The sequence below is a fragment of the Leuresthes tenuis genome, unplaced genomic scaffold (genome assembly GCF_036924035.1).
Source record: "Leuresthes tenuis unplaced genomic scaffold, fLeuTen1.0.hap1 SCAF_2, whole genome shotgun sequence".
NCBI classification, from domain to species: domain Eukaryota; kingdom Metazoa; phylum Chordata; class Actinopteri; order Atheriniformes; family Atherinopsidae; genus Leuresthes; species Leuresthes tenuis.
Genome location: NW_027325356.1, coordinates 5,512,221 through 5,526,750, shown reverse-complemented (window position 1 = coordinate 5,526,750; position 14,530 = coordinate 5,512,221). Strand labels below are relative to the sequence as shown.

General features: G+C 41.9%; 14 non-coding genes across 14 annotated transcripts; all 14 read left to right on the top strand.

Annotated features, from left to right (window-relative positions):
- Positions 1 to 568: 568 nt before the first annotated feature.
- trnas-uga (transfer RNA serine (anticodon UGA)) lies at positions 569 to 650 on the top strand. Its single transcript has one exon. It is a non-coding gene; the product is annotated as a tRNA-Ser (tRNA).
- Positions 651 to 1,456: 806 nt separating this feature from the next.
- Positions 1,457 to 1,538, top strand: trnas-aga (transfer RNA serine (anticodon AGA)). The gene has a single exon. It is a non-coding gene; the product is annotated as a tRNA-Ser (tRNA).
- An 806-nt stretch (positions 1,539 to 2,344) lies between these two features.
- On the top strand, positions 2,345 to 2,426 carry trnas-aga (transfer RNA serine (anticodon AGA)). The gene has a single exon. It is a non-coding gene; the product is annotated as a tRNA-Ser (tRNA).
- Positions 2,427 to 3,232: 806 nt separating this feature from the next.
- Positions 3,233 to 3,314, top strand: trnas-aga (transfer RNA serine (anticodon AGA)). Its single transcript has one exon. It is a non-coding gene; the product is annotated as a tRNA-Ser (tRNA).
- Positions 3,315 to 4,474: 1,160 nt separating this feature from the next.
- trnas-aga (transfer RNA serine (anticodon AGA)) lies at positions 4,475 to 4,556 on the top strand. Its single transcript has one exon. It is a non-coding gene; the product is annotated as a tRNA-Ser (tRNA).
- Positions 4,557 to 5,716: 1,160 nt separating this feature from the next.
- trnas-aga (transfer RNA serine (anticodon AGA)) lies at positions 5,717 to 5,798 on the top strand. Its single transcript has one exon. It is a non-coding gene; the product is annotated as a tRNA-Ser (tRNA).
- Positions 5,799 to 6,604: 806 nt separating this feature from the next.
- trnas-uga (transfer RNA serine (anticodon UGA)) lies at positions 6,605 to 6,686 on the top strand. Its single transcript has one exon. It is a non-coding gene; the product is annotated as a tRNA-Ser (tRNA).
- Positions 6,687 to 7,846: 1,160 nt separating this feature from the next.
- On the top strand, positions 7,847 to 7,928 carry trnas-uga (transfer RNA serine (anticodon UGA)). The gene has a single exon. It is a non-coding gene; the product is annotated as a tRNA-Ser (tRNA).
- An 806-nt stretch (positions 7,929 to 8,734) lies between these two features.
- Positions 8,735 to 8,816, top strand: trnas-aga (transfer RNA serine (anticodon AGA)). Its single transcript has one exon. It is a non-coding gene; the product is annotated as a tRNA-Ser (tRNA).
- A 1,161-nt stretch (positions 8,817 to 9,977) lies between these two features.
- Positions 9,978 to 10,059, top strand: trnas-uga (transfer RNA serine (anticodon UGA)). Its single transcript has one exon. It is a non-coding gene; the product is annotated as a tRNA-Ser (tRNA).
- Positions 10,060 to 10,865: 806 nt separating this feature from the next.
- Positions 10,866 to 10,947, top strand: trnas-aga (transfer RNA serine (anticodon AGA)). The gene has a single exon. It is a non-coding gene; the product is annotated as a tRNA-Ser (tRNA).
- An 805-nt stretch (positions 10,948 to 11,752) lies between these two features.
- On the top strand, positions 11,753 to 11,834 carry trnas-aga (transfer RNA serine (anticodon AGA)). The gene has a single exon. It is a non-coding gene; the product is annotated as a tRNA-Ser (tRNA).
- Positions 11,835 to 12,640: 806 nt separating this feature from the next.
- trnas-aga (transfer RNA serine (anticodon AGA)) lies at positions 12,641 to 12,722 on the top strand. Its single transcript has one exon. It is a non-coding gene; the product is annotated as a tRNA-Ser (tRNA).
- A 1,160-nt stretch (positions 12,723 to 13,882) lies between these two features.
- Positions 13,883 to 13,964, top strand: trnas-aga (transfer RNA serine (anticodon AGA)). Its single transcript has one exon. It is a non-coding gene; the product is annotated as a tRNA-Ser (tRNA).
- Positions 13,965 to 14,530: the final 566 nt, after the last annotated feature.

Below are 14,530 nucleotides of genomic sequence, written 5' to 3'. Positions count from 1 at the left end.
GTTGAGGTCTGGAACTAAACTGTGCATTGCTAAACCTTGGTTCTTTTTGTTTTCCAGTCATTCTGTTGTAGACCATCTATTGGTCTACCAAAAGGCCAGAAAGTTGTCGTGGCCGAGAGATTAAGGCGATGGATAAGAAATGGAGAACCGTCATACCGAAAGAAGAACACATGCTCCTTTCTCGACTCCTAGGATATTAAACAATTGGTCAGTTCCTTTGCCCCCTTGATAAGTAGGAAAATACAAATGCACATAGTATGTTCTCTGTCATCGTTTAACAAAAATTCAGTGTCTATAGAAATCGTGTCATTGGCGCCCATTTCAATGGCGCCCATGCTGAAATGCCATGGAGGTAAATTGGTGAGTCGAGCTGCTCTCCAAGCTGGTGACTTGGGTTTGACTCCCAAGCCATTGCACAGGACTTTGGTTAAGGCCATGTTTTTCACTCATTCTGTCGTAGACTATCTGTTGCCGTATATGCTGTTATTCAATGGAGGTATAATTGCTTGTAGAACTAATATTTCTTGACGTATGTTTTTTTTTTTAACCTTTTGATCTATGTCAGCAAGTTGTTGTGGCCGAGAGGTTAAGGCGATGGATTTGAAATCCATTGGGGATTCCCCGCGCAGGTTCGAGTCCTGCCAACAACGTTGATTCTCTTAGCTCAGGGTTGCTGTTTGCCGAATTGACCTGTTACCTTAAATGGTAAGAAATGGAGAACCGTCATACCGATTGGTCTGTTCCTTAGCCCCTTTGATAATTGGGAAAATACAAATGCACATAGTATATGCTCTGTCATTGTAAATTTAACAAAAACTCTAGTGTCTGTAAAACTACCTTAAATGCCTTGGGGCTTTCAATGGCGCCCACTGAAAGGTGTATCGTTTTGGTTGAGGTCTGGAACTAAACTGTGCATTGCTAAACCTTGGTTCTTTTTGTTTTCCAGTCATTCTGTTGTAGACCATCTATTGGTCTACCAAAAGGCCAGAAAGTTGTCGTGGCCGAGAGATTAAGGCGATGGATAAGAAATGGAGAACCGTCATACCGAAAGAAGAACACATGCTCCTTTCTCGACTCCTAGGATATTAAACAATTGGTCAGTTCCTTTGCCCCCTTGATAAGTAGGAAAATACAAATGCACATAGTATGTTCTCTGTCATCGTTTAACAAAAATTCAGTGTCTATAGAAATCGTGTCATTGGCGCCCATTTCAATGGCGCCCATGCTGAAATGCCATGGAGGTAAATTGGTGAGTCGAGCTGCTCTCCAAGCTGGTGACTTGGGTTTGACTGCCAAGCCATTGCACAGGACTTTGGTTAAGGCCATGTTTTTCACTCATTCTGTCGTAGACTATCTGTTGCCGTATATGCTGTTATTCAATGGAGGTATAATTGCTTGTAGAACTAATATCTGTTGACGTATGTTTTTTTTTTAACCTTTTGATCTATGTCAGCAAGTTGTTGTGGCCGAGAGGTTAAGGCGATGGATTAGAAATCCATTGGGGTTTCCCCGCGCAGGTTCGAGTCCTGCCAACAACGTTGATTCTCTTAACTCAGGGTTGCTGTTTGCCGAATTGACCTGTTGCCTTAAATGGTGAGAAATGGAGAACCGTCATACCGATTGGTCTGTTCCTTAGCCCCTTTGATAATTGGGAAAATACAAATCCACATAGTATATGCTCTGTCATTGTAAATTTAACAAAAACTCTAGTGTCTGTAAAACTACCTTAAATGCCTTGGGGCTTTCAATGGCGCCCACTGAAAGGTGTATCGTTTTGGTTGAGGTCTGGAACTAAACTGTGCATTGCTAAACCTTGGTTCTTTTTGTTTTCCAGTCATTCTGTTGTAGACCATCTATTGGTCTACCAAAAGGCCAGAAAGTTGTCGTGGCCGAGAGATTAAGGCGATGGATAAGAAATGGAGAACCGTCATACCGAAAGAAGAACACATGCTCCTTTCTCGACTCCTAGGATATTAAACAATTGGTCAGTTCCTTTGCCCCCTTGATAAGTAGGAAAATACAAATGCACATAGTATGTTCTCTGTCATCGTTTAACAAAAATTCAGTGTCTATAGAAATCGTGTCATTGGCGCCCATTTCAATGGCGCCCATGCTGAAATGCCATGGAGGTAAATTGGTGAGTCGAGCTGCTCTCCAAGCTGGTGACTTGGGTTTGACTGCCAAGCCATTGCACAGGACTTTGGTTAAGGCCATGTTTTTCACTCATTCTGTCGTAGACTATCTGTTGCCGTATATGCTGTTATTCAATGGAGGTATAATTGCTTGTAGAACTAATATCTGTTGACGTATGTTTTTTTTTTAACCTTTTGATCTATGTCAGCAAGTTGTTGTGGCCGAGAGGTTAAGGCGATGGATTAGAAATCCATTGGGGTTTCCCCGCGCAGGTTCGAGTCCTGCCAACAACGTTGATTCTCTTAACTCAGGGTTGCTGTTTGCCGAATTGACCTGTTGCCTTAAATGGTGAGAAATGGAGAACCGTCATACCGATTGGTCTGTTCCTTAGCCCCTTTGATAATTGGGAAAATACAAATGCACAAAGTATATGCTCTGTCATTGTATATTTAACAAAAACTCTAGTGTCTGTAAAACTACCTTAAATGCCTTGGGGCTTTCAATGGCGCCCACTGAAAGGTGTATCGTTTTGGTTGAGGTCTGGAACTAAACTGTGCATTGCTAAACCTTGGTTCTTTTTGTTTTCCAGTCATTCTGTTGTAGACCATCTATTGGTCTACCAAAAGGCCAGAAAGTTGTCGTGGCCGAGAGATTAAGGCGATGGATAAGAAATGGAGAACCGTCATACCGAAAGAAGAACACATGCTCCTTTCTCGACTCCTAGGATATTAAACAATTGGTCAGTTCCTTTGCCCCCTTGATAAGTAGGAAAATACAAATGCACATAGTATGTTCTCTGTCATCGTTTAACAAAAATTCAGTGTCTATAGAAATCGTGTCATTGGCGCCCATTTCAATGGCGCCCATGCTGAAATGCCATGGAGGTAAATTGGTGAGTCGAGCTGCTCTCCAAGCTGGTGACTTGGGTTTGACTGCCAAGCCATTGCACAGGACTTTGGTTAAGGCCATGTTTTTCACTCATTCTGTCGTAGACTATCTGTTGCCGTATATGCTGTTATTCAATGGAGGTATAATTGCTTGTAGAACTAATATCTGTTGACTTTTTTTTTTTTTTTAACCTTTTGATCTATGTCAGCAAGTTGTTGTGGCCGAGAGGTTAAGGCGATGGATTAGAAATCCATTGGGGTTTCCCCGCGCAGGTTCGAGTCCTGCCAACAACGTTGATTCTCTTAACTCAGGGTTGCTGTTTGCCGAATTGACCTGTTGCCTTAAATAGTAAGAAATGGAGAACCGTCATACCGATTGGTCTGTTCCTTAGCCCCTTTGATAATTGGGAAAATACAAATGCACATAGTATATGCTCTGTCATTGTAAATTTAACAAAAACTCTAGTGTCTGTAAAACTACCTTAAATGCCTTGGGGCTTTCAATGGCGCCCACTGAAAGGTGTATCGTTTTGGTTGAGGTCTGGAACTAAACTGTGCATTGCTAAACCTTGGTTCTTTTTGTTTTCCAGTCATTCTGTTGTAGACCATCTATTGGTCTACCAAAAGGCCAGAAAGTTGTCGTGGCCGAGAGATTAAGGCGATGGATAAGAAATGGAGAACCGTCATACCGAAAGAAGAACACATGCTCCTTTCTCGACTCCTAGGATATTAAACAATTGGTCAGTTCCTTTGCCCCCTTGATAAGTAGGAAAATACAAATGCACATAGTATGTTCTCTGTCATCGTTTAACAAAAATTCTGTGTCTATAGAAATCGTGTCATTGGCGCCCATTTCAATGGCGCCCACTGAAAGGTGTATCGTTTTGGTTGAGGTCTGGAACTAAACTGTGCATTGCTAAACCTTGGTTCTTTTTGTTTTCCAGTCATTCTGTTGTAGACCATCTATTGGTCTACCAAAAGGCCAGAAAGTTGTCGTGGCCGAGAGATTAAGGCGATGGATAAGAAATGGAGAACCGTCATACCGAAAGAAGAACACATGCTCCTTTCTCGACTCCTAGGATATTAAACAATTGGTCAGTTCCTTTGCCCCCTTGATAAGTAGGAAAATACAAATGCACATAGTATGTTCTCTGTCATCGTTTAACAAAAATTCAGTGTCTATAGAAATCGTGTCATTGGCGCCCATTTCAATGGCGCCCATGCTGAAATGCCATGGAGGTAAATTGGTGAGTCGAGCTGCTCTCCAAGCTGGTGACTTGGGTTTGACTGCCAAGCCATTGCACAGGACTTTGGTTAAGGCCATGTTTTTCACTCATTCTGTCGTAGACTATCTGTTGCCGTATATGCTGTTATTCAATGGAGGTATAATTGCTTGTAGAACTAATATCTGTTGACGTATGTTTTTTTTTTAACCTTTTGATCTATGTCAGCAAGTTGTTGTGGCCGAGAGGTTAAGGTGATGGATTAGAAATCCATTGGGGTTTCCCCGCGCAGGTTCGAGTCCTGCCAACAACGTTGATTCTCTTAACTCAGGGTTGCTGTTTGCCGAATTGACCTGTTGCCTTAAATGGTGAGAAATGGAGAACCGTCATACCGATTGGTCTGTTCCTTAGCCCCTTTGATAATTGGGAAAATACAAATGCACATAGTATATGCTCTGTCATTGTATATTTAACAAAAACTCTAGTGTCTGTAAAACTACCTTAAATGCCTTGGGGCTTTCAATGGCGCCCACTGAAAGGTGTATCGTTTTGGTTGAGGTCTGGAACTAAACTGTGCATTGCTAAACCTTGGTTCTTTTTGTTTTCCAGTCATTCTGTTGTAGACCATCTATTGGTCTACCAAAAGGCCAGAAAGTTGTCGTGGCCGAGAGATTAAGGCGATGGATAAGAAATGGAGAACCGTCATACCGAAAGAAGAACACATGCTCCTTTCTCGACTCCTAGGATATTAAACAATTGGTCAGTTCCTTTGCCCCCTTGATAAGTAGGAAAATACAAATGCACATAGTATGTTCTCTGTCATCGTTTAACAAAAATTCTGTGTCTATAGAAATCGTGTCATTGGCGCCCATTTCAATGGCGCCCACTGAAAGGTGTATCGTTTTGGTTGAGGTCTGGAACTAAACTGTGCATTGCTAAACCTTGGTTCTTTTTGTTTTCCAGTCATTCTGTTGTAGACCATCTATTGGTCTACCAAAAGGCCAGAAAGTTGTCGTGGCCGAGAGATTAAGGCGATGGATAAGAAATGGAGAACCGTCATACCGAAAGAAGAACACATGCTCCTTTCTCGACTCCTAGGATATTAAACAATTGGTCAGTTCCTTTGCCCCCTTGATAAGTAGGAAAATACAAATGCACATAGTATGTTCTCTGTCATCGTTTAACAAAAATTCAGTGTCTATAGAAATCGTGTCATTGGCGCCCATTTCAATGGCGCCCATGCTGAAATGCCATGGAGGTAAATTGGTGAGTCGAGCTGCTCTCCAAGCTGGTGACTTGGGTTTGACTCCCAAGCCATTGCACAGGACTTTGGTTAAGGCCATGTTTTTCACTCATTCTGTCGTAGACTATCTGTTGCCGTATATGCTGTTATTCAATGGAGGTATAATTGCTTGTAGAACTAATATCTGTTGACGTATGTTTTTTTTTTAACCTTTTGATCTATGTCAGCAAGTTGTTGTGGCCGAGAGGTTAAGGCGATGGATTAGAAATCCATTGGGGTTTCCCCGCGCAGGTTCGAGTCCTGCCAACAACGTTGATTCTCTTAACTCAGGGTTGCTGTTTGCCGAATTGACCTGTTGCCTTAAATGGTGAGAAATGGAGAACCGTCATACCGATTGGTCTGTTCCTTAGCCCCTTTGATAATTGGGAAAATACAAATCCACATAGTATATGCTCTGTCATTGTAAATTTAACAAAAACTCTAGTGTCTGTAAAACTACCTTAAATGCCTTGGGGCTTTCAATGGCGCCCACTGAAAGGTGTATCGTTTTGGTTGAGGTCTGGAACTAAACTGTGCATTGCTAAACCTTGGTTCTTTTTGTTTTCCAGTCATTCTGTTGTAGACCATCTATTGGTCTACCAAAAGGCCAGAAAGTTGTCGTGGCCGAGAGATTAAGGCGATGGATAAGAAATGAAGAACCGTCATACCGAAAGAAGAACACATGCTCCTTTCTCGACTCCTAGGATATTAAACAATTGGTCAGTTCCTTTGCCCCCTTGATAAGTAGGAAAATACAAATGCACATAGTATGTTCTCTGTCATCGTTTAACAAAAATTCAGTGTCTATAGAAATCGTGTCATTGGCGCCCATTTCAATGGCGCCCATGCTGAAATGCCATGGAGGTAAATTGGTGAGTCGAGCTGCTCTCCAAGCTGGTGACTTGGGTTTGACTGCCAAGCCATTGCACAGGACTTTGGTTAAGGCCATGTTTTTCACTCATTCTGTCGTAGACTATCTGTTGCCGTATATGCTGTTATTCAATGGAGGTATAATTGCTTGTAGAACTAATATTTCTTGACGTATGTTTTTTTTTTAACCTTTTTATATATGTCAGCAAGTTGTTGTGGCCGAGAGGTTAAGGCGATGGATTTGAAATCCATTGGGGTTTCCCCGCGCAGGTTCGAGTCCTGCCAACAACGTTGATTCTCTTAGCTCAGGTTTGCTGTTTGCCGAATTGACCTGTTGCCTTAAATAGTAAGAAATGGAGAACCGTCATACCGATTGGTCTGTTCCTTAGCCCCTTTGATAATTGGGAAAATACAAATGCACATAGTATATGCTCTGTCATTGTAAATTTAACAAAAACTCTAGTGTCTGTAAAACTACCTTAAATGCCTTGGGGCTTTCAATGGCGCCCACTGAAAGGTGTATCGTTTTGGTTGAGGTCTGGAACTAAACTGTGCATTGCTAAACCTTGGTTCTTTTTGTTTTCCAGTCATTCTGTTGTAGACCATCTATTGGTCTACCAAAAGGCCAGAAAGTTGTCGTGGCCGAGAGATTAAGGCGATGGATAAGAAATGGAGAACCGTCATACCGAAAGAAGAACACATGCTCCTTTCTCGACTCCTAGGATATTAAACAATTGGTCAGTTCCTTTGCCCCCTTGATAAGTAGGAAAATACAAATGCACATAGTATGTTCTCTGTCATCGTTTAACAAAAATTCTGTGTCTATAGAAATCGTGTCATTGGCGCCCATTTCAATGGCGCCCTTTGAAAGGTGTATCGTTTTGGTTGAGGTCTGGAACTAAACTGTGCATTGCTAAACCTTGGTTCTTTTTGTTTTCCAGTCATTCTGTTGTAGACCATCTATTGGTCTACCAAAAGGCCAGAAAGTTGTCGTGGCCGAGAGATTAAGGCGATGGATAAGAAATGGAGAACCGTCATACCGAAAGAAGAACACATGCTCCTTTCTCGACTCCTAGGATATTAAACAATTGGTCAGTTCCTTTGCCCCCTTGATAAGTAGGAAAATACAAATGCACATAGTATGTTCTCTGTCATCGTTTAACAAAAATTCAGTGTCTATAGAAATCGTGTCATTGGCGCCCATTTCAATGGCGCCCATGCTGAAATGCCATGGAGGTAAATTGGTGAGTCGAGCTGCTCTCCAAGCTGGTGACTTGGGTTTGACTCCCAAGCCATTGCACAGGACTTTGGTTAAGGCCATGTTTTTCACTCATTCTGTCGTAGACTATCTGTTGCCGTATATGCTGTTATTCAATGGAGGTATAATTGCTTGTAGAACTAATATCTGTTGACGTATGTTTTTTTTTTAACCTTTTGATCTATGTCAGCAAGTTGTTGTGGCCGAGAGGTTAAGGCGATGGATTTGAAATCCATTGGGGTTTCGCCGCGCAGGTTCGAGTCCTGCCAACAACGTTGATTCTCTTAACTCAGGGTTGCTGTTTGCCGAATTGACCTGTTGCCTTAAATGGTGAGAAATGGAGAACCGTCATACCGATTGGTCTGTTCCTTAGCCCCTTTGATAATTGGGAAAATACAAATGCACATAGTATATCCTCTGTCATTGTAAATTTAACAAAAACTCTAGTGTCTGTAAAACTACCTTAAATGCCTTGGGGCTTTCAATGGCGCCCACTGAAAGGTGTATCGTTTTGGTTGACGTCTGGAACTAAACTGTGCATTGCTAAACCTTGGTTCTTTTTGTTTTCCAGTCATTCTGTTGTAGACCATCTATTGGTCTACCAAAAGGCCAGAAAGTTGTCGTGGCCGAGAGATTAAGGCGATGGATAAGAAATGGAGAACCGTCATACCGAAAGAAGAACACATGCTCCTTTCTCGACTCCTAGGATATTAAACAATTGGTCAGTTCCTTTGCCCCCTTGATAAGTAGGAAAATACAAATGCACATAGTATGTTCTCTGTCATCGTTTAACAAAAATTCAGTGTCTATAGAAATCGTGTCATTGGCGCCCATTTCAATGGCGCCCATGCTGAAATGCCATGGAGGTAAATTGGTGAGTCGAGCTGCTCTCCAAGCTGGTGACTTGGGTTTGACTGCCAAGCCATTGCACAGGACTTTGGTTAAGGCCATGTTTTTCACTCATTCTGTCGTAGACTATCTGTTGCCGTATATGCTGTTATTCAATGGAGGTATAATTGCTTGTAGAACTAATATCTGTTGACGTATGTTTTTTTTTTAACCTTTTGATCTATGTCAGCAAGTTGTTGTGGCCGAGAGGTTAAGGCGATGGATTAGAAATCCATTGGGGTTTCCCCGCGCAGGTTCGAGTCCTGCCAACAACGTTGATTCTCTTAACTCAGGTTTGCTGTTTGCCGAATTGACCTGTTGCCTTAAATAGTAAGAAATGGAGAACCGTCATACCGATTGGTCTGTTCCTTAGCCCCTTTGATAATTGGGAAAATACAAATGCACATAGTATATGCTCTGTCATTATAAATTTAACAAAAACTCTAGTGTCTGTAAAACTACCTTAAATGCCTTGGGGCTTTCAATGGCGCCCACTGAAAGGTGTATCGTTTTGGTTGAGGTCTGGAACTAAACTGTGCATTGCTAAACCTTGGTTCTTTTTGTTTTCCAGTCATTCTGTTGTAGACCATCTATTGGTCTACCAAAAGGCCAGAAAGTTGTCGTGGCCGAGAGATTAAGGCGATGGATAAGAAATGGAGAACCGTCATACCGAAAGAAGAACACATGCTCCTTTCTCGACTCCTAGGATATTAAACAATTGGTCAGTTCCTTTGCCCCCTTGATAAGTAGGAAAATACAAATGCACATAGTATGTTCTCTGTCATCGTTTAACAAAAATTCTGTGTCTATAGAAATCGTGTCATTGGCGCCCATTTCAATGGCGCCCTTTGAAAGGTGTATCGTTTTGGTTGAGGTCTGGAACTAAACTGTGCATTGCTAAACCTTGGTTCTTTTTGTTTTCCAGTCATTCTGTTGTAGACCATCTATTGGTCTACCAAAAGGCCAGAAAGTTGTCGTGGCCGAGAGATTAAGGCGATGGATAAGAAATGGAGAACCGTCATACCGAAAGAAGAACACATGCTCCTTTCTCGACTCCTAGGATATTAAACAATTGGTCAGTTCCTTTGCCCCCTTGATAAGTAGGAAAATACAAATGCACATAGTATGTTCTCTGTCATCGTTTAACAAAAATTCAGTGTCTATAGAAATCGTGTCATTGGCGCCCATTTCAATGGCGCCCATGCTGAAATGCCATGGAGGTAAATTGGTGAGTCGAGCTGCTCTCCAAGCTGGTGACTTGGGTTTGACTCCCAAGCCATTGCACAGGACTTTGGTTAAGGCCATGTTTTTCACTCATTCTGTCGTAGACTATCTGTTGCCGTATATGCTGTTATTCAATGGAGGTATAATTGCTTGTAGAACTAATATTTCTTGACGTATGTTTTTTTTTTTAACCTTTTGATCTATGTCAGCAAGTTGTTGTGGCCGAGAGGTTAAGGCGATGGATTTGAAATCCATTGGGGATTCCCCGCGCAGGTTCGAGTCCTGCCAACAACGTTGATTCTCTTAGCTCAGGGTTGCTGTTTGCCGAATTGACCTGTTACCTTAAATGGTAAGAAATGGAGAACCGTCATACCGATTGGTCTGTTCCTTAGCCCCTTTGATAATTGGGAAAATACAAATGCACATAGTATATGCTCTGTCATTGTAAATTTAACAAAAACTCTAGTGTCTGTAAAACTACCTTAAATGCCTTGGGGCTTTCAATGGCGCCCACTGAAAGGTGTATCGTTTTGGTTGAGGTCTGGAACTAAACTGTGCATTGCTAAACCTTGGTTCTTTTTGTTTTCCAGTCATTCTGTTGTAGACCATCTATTGGTCTACCAAAAGGCCAGAAAGTTGTCGTGGCCGAGAGATTAAGGCGATGGATAAGAAATGGAGAACCGTCATACCGAAAGAAGAACACATGCTCCTTTCTCGACTCCTAGGATATTAAACAATTGGTCAGTTCCTTTGCCCCCTTGATAAGTAGGAAAATACAAATGCACATAGTATGTTCTCTGTCATCGTTTAACAAAAATTCAGTGTCTATAGAAATCGTGTCATTGGCGCCCATTTCAATGGCGCCCATGCTGAAATGCCATGGAGGTAAATTGGTGAGTCGAGCTGCTCTCCAAGCTGGTGACTTGGGTTTGACTGCCAAGCCATTGCACAGGACTTTGGTTAAGGCCATGTTTTTCACTCATTCTGTCGTAGACTATCTGTTGCCGTATATGCTGTTATTCAATGGAGGTATAATTGCTTGTAGAACTAATATCTGTTGACGTATGTTTTTTTTTTAACCTTTTGATCTATGTCAGCAAGTTGTTGTGGCCGAGAGGTTAAGGCGATGGATTAGAAATCCATTGGGGTTTCCCCGCGCAGGTTCGAGTCCTGCCAACAACGTTGATTCTCTTAACTCAGGGTTGCTGTTTGCCGAATTGACCTGTTGCCTTAAATGGTGAGAAATGGAGAACCGTCATACCGATTGGTCTGTTCCTTAGCCCCTTTGATAATTGGGAAAATACAAATCCACATAGTATATGCTCTGTCATTGTAAATTTAACAAAAACTCTAGTGTCTGTAAAACTACCTTAAATGCCTTGGGGCTTTCAATGGCGCCCACTGAAAGGTGTATCGTTTTGGTTGAGGTCTGGAACTAAACTGTGCATTGCTAAACCTTGGTTCTTTTTGTTTTCCAGTCATTCTGTTGTAGACCATCTATTGGTCTACCAAAAGGCCAGAAAGTTGTCGTGGCCGAGAGATTAAGGCGATGGATAAGAAATGGAGAACCGTCATACCGAAAGAAGAACACATGCTCCTTTCTCGACTCCTAGGATATTAAACAATTGGTCAGTTCCTTTGCCCCCTTGATAAGTAGGAAAATACAAATGCACATAGTATGTTCTCTGTCATCGTTTAACAAAAATTCAGTGTCTATAGAAATCGTGTCATTGGCGCCCATTTCAATGGCGCCCATGCTGAAATGCCATGGAGGTAAATTGGTGAGTCGAGCTGCTCTCCAAGCTGGTGACTTGGGTTTGACTGCCAAGCCATTGCACAGGACTTTGGTTAAGGCCATGTTTTTCACTCATTCTGTCGTAGACTATCTGTTGCCGTATATGCTGTTATTCAATGGAGGTATAATTGCTTGTAGAACTAATATCTGTTGACGTATATTTTTTTTTAACCTTTTGATCTATGTCAGCAAGTTGTTGTGGCCGAGAGGTTAAGGCGATGGATTAGAAATCCATTGGGGTTTCCCCGCGCAGGTTCGAGTCCTGCCAACAACGTTGATTCTCTTAACTCAGGGTTGCTGTTTGCCGAATTGACCTGTTGCCTTAAATGGTGAGAAATGGAGAACCGTCATACCGATTGGTCTGTTCCTTAGCCCCTTTGATAATTGGGAAAATACAAATGCACAAAGTATATGCTCTGTCATTGTATATTTAACAAAAACTCTAGTGTCTGTAAAACTACCTTAAATGCCTTGGGGCTTTCAATGGCGCCCACTGAAAGGTGTATCGTTTTGGTTGAGGTCTGGAACTAAACTGTGCATTGCTAAACCTTGGTTCTTTTTGTTTTCCAGTCATTCTGTTGTAGACCATCTATTGGTCTACCAAAAGGCCAGAAAGTTGTCGTGGCCGAGAGATTAAGGCGATGGATAAGAAATGGAGAACCGTCATACCGAAAGAAGAACACATGCTCCTTTCTCGACTCCTAGGATATTAAACAATTGGTCAGTTCCTTTGCCCCCTTGATAAGTAGGAAAATACAAATGCACATAGTATGTTCTCTGTCATCGTTTAACAAAAATTCAGTGTCTATAGAAATCGTGTCATTGGCGCCCATTTCAATGGCGCCCATGCTGAAATGCCATGGAGGTAAATTGGTGAGTCGAGCTGCTCTCCAAGCTGGTGACTTGGGTTTGACTGCCAAGCCATTGCACAGGACTTTGGTTAAGGCCATGTTTTTCACTCATTCTGTCGTAGACTATCTGTTGCCGTATATGCTGTTATTCAATGGAGGTATAATTGCTTGTAGAACTAATATCTGTTGACTTTTTTTTTTTTTTTAACCTTTTGATCTATGTCAGCAAGTTGTTGTGGCCGAGAGGTTAAGGCGATGGATTAGAAATCCATTGGGGTTTCCCCGCGCAGGTTCGAGTCCTGCCAACAACGTTGATTCTCTTAACTCAGGGTTGCTGTTTGCCGAATTGACCTGTTGCCTTAAATAGTAAGAAATGGAGAACCGTCATACCGATTGGTCTGTTCCTTAGCCCCTTTGATAATTGGGAAAATACAAATGCACATAGTATATGCTCTGTCATTGTAAATTTAACAAAAACTCTAGTGTCTGTAAAACTACCTTAAATGCCTTGGGGCTTTCAATGGCGCCCACTGAAAGGTGTATCGTTTTGGTTGAGGTCTGGAACTAAACTGTGCATTGCTAAACCTTGGTTCTTTTTGTTTTCCAGTCATTCTGTTGTAGACCATCTATTGGTCTACCAAAAGGCCAGAAAGTTGTCGTGGCCGAGAGATTAAGGCGATGGATAAGAAATGGAGAACCGTCATACCGAAAGAAGAACACATGCTCCTTTCTCGACTCCTAGGATATTAAACAATTGGTCAGTTCCTTTGCCCCCTTGATAAGTAGGAAAATACAAATGCACATAGTATGTTCTCTGTCATCGTTTAACAAAAATTCTGTGTCTATAGAAATCGTGTCATTGGCGCCCATTTCAATGGCGCCCACTGAAAGGTGTATCGTTTTGGTTGAGGTCTGGAACTAAACTGTGCATTGCTAAACCTTGGTTCTTTTTGTTTTCCAGTCATTCTGTTGTAGACCATCTATTGGTCTACCAAAAGGCCAGAAAGTTGTCGTGGCCGAGAGATTAAGGCGATGGATAAGAAATGGAGAACCGTCATACCGAAAGAAGAACACATGCTCCTTTCTCGACTCCTAGGATATTAAACAATTGGTCAGTTCCTTTGCCCCCTTGATAAGTAGGAAAATACAAATGCACATAGTATGTTCTCTGTCATCGTTTAACAAAAATTCAGTGTCTATAGAAATCGTGTCATTGGCGCCCATTTCAATGGCGCCCATGCTGAAATGCCATGGAGGTAAATTGGTGAGTCGAGCTGCTCTCCAAGCTGGTGACTTGGGTTTGACTGCCAAGCCATTGCACAGGACTTTGGTTAAGGCCATGTTTTTCACTCATTCTGTCGTAGACTATCTGTTGCCGTATATGCTGTTATTCAATGGAGGTATAATTGCTTGTAGAACTAATATCTGTTGACGTATGTTTTTTTTTTAACCTTTTGATCTATGTCAGCAAGTTGTTGTGGCCGAGAGGTTAAGGTGATGGATTAGAAATCCATTGGGGTTTCCCCGCGCAGGTTCGAGTCCTGCCAACAACGTTGATTCTCTTAACTCAGGGTTGCTGTTTGCCGAATTGACCTGTTGCCTTAAATGGTGAGAAATGGAGAACCGTCATACCGATTGGTCTGTTCCTTAGCCCCTTTGATAATTGGGAAAATACAAATGCACATAGTATATGCTCTGTCATTGTATATTTAACAAAAACTCTAGTGTCTGTAAAACTACCTTAAATGCCTTGGGGCTTTCAATGGCGCCCACTGAAAGGTGTATCGTTTTGGTTGAGGTCTGGAACTAAACTGTGCATTGCTAAACCTTGGTTCTTTTTGTTTTCCAGTCATTCTGTTGTAGACCATCTATTGGTCTACCAAAAGGCCAGAAAGTTGTCGTGGCCGAGAGATTAAGGCGATGGATAAGAAATGGAGAACCGTCATACCGAAAGAAGAACACATGCTCCTTTCTCGACTCCTAGGATATTAAACAATTGGTCAGTTCCTTTGCCCCCTTGATAAGTAGGAAAATACAAATGCACATAGTATGTTCTCTGTCATCGTTTAACAAAAATTCAGTGTCTATAGAAATCGTGTCATTGGCGCCCATTTCAATG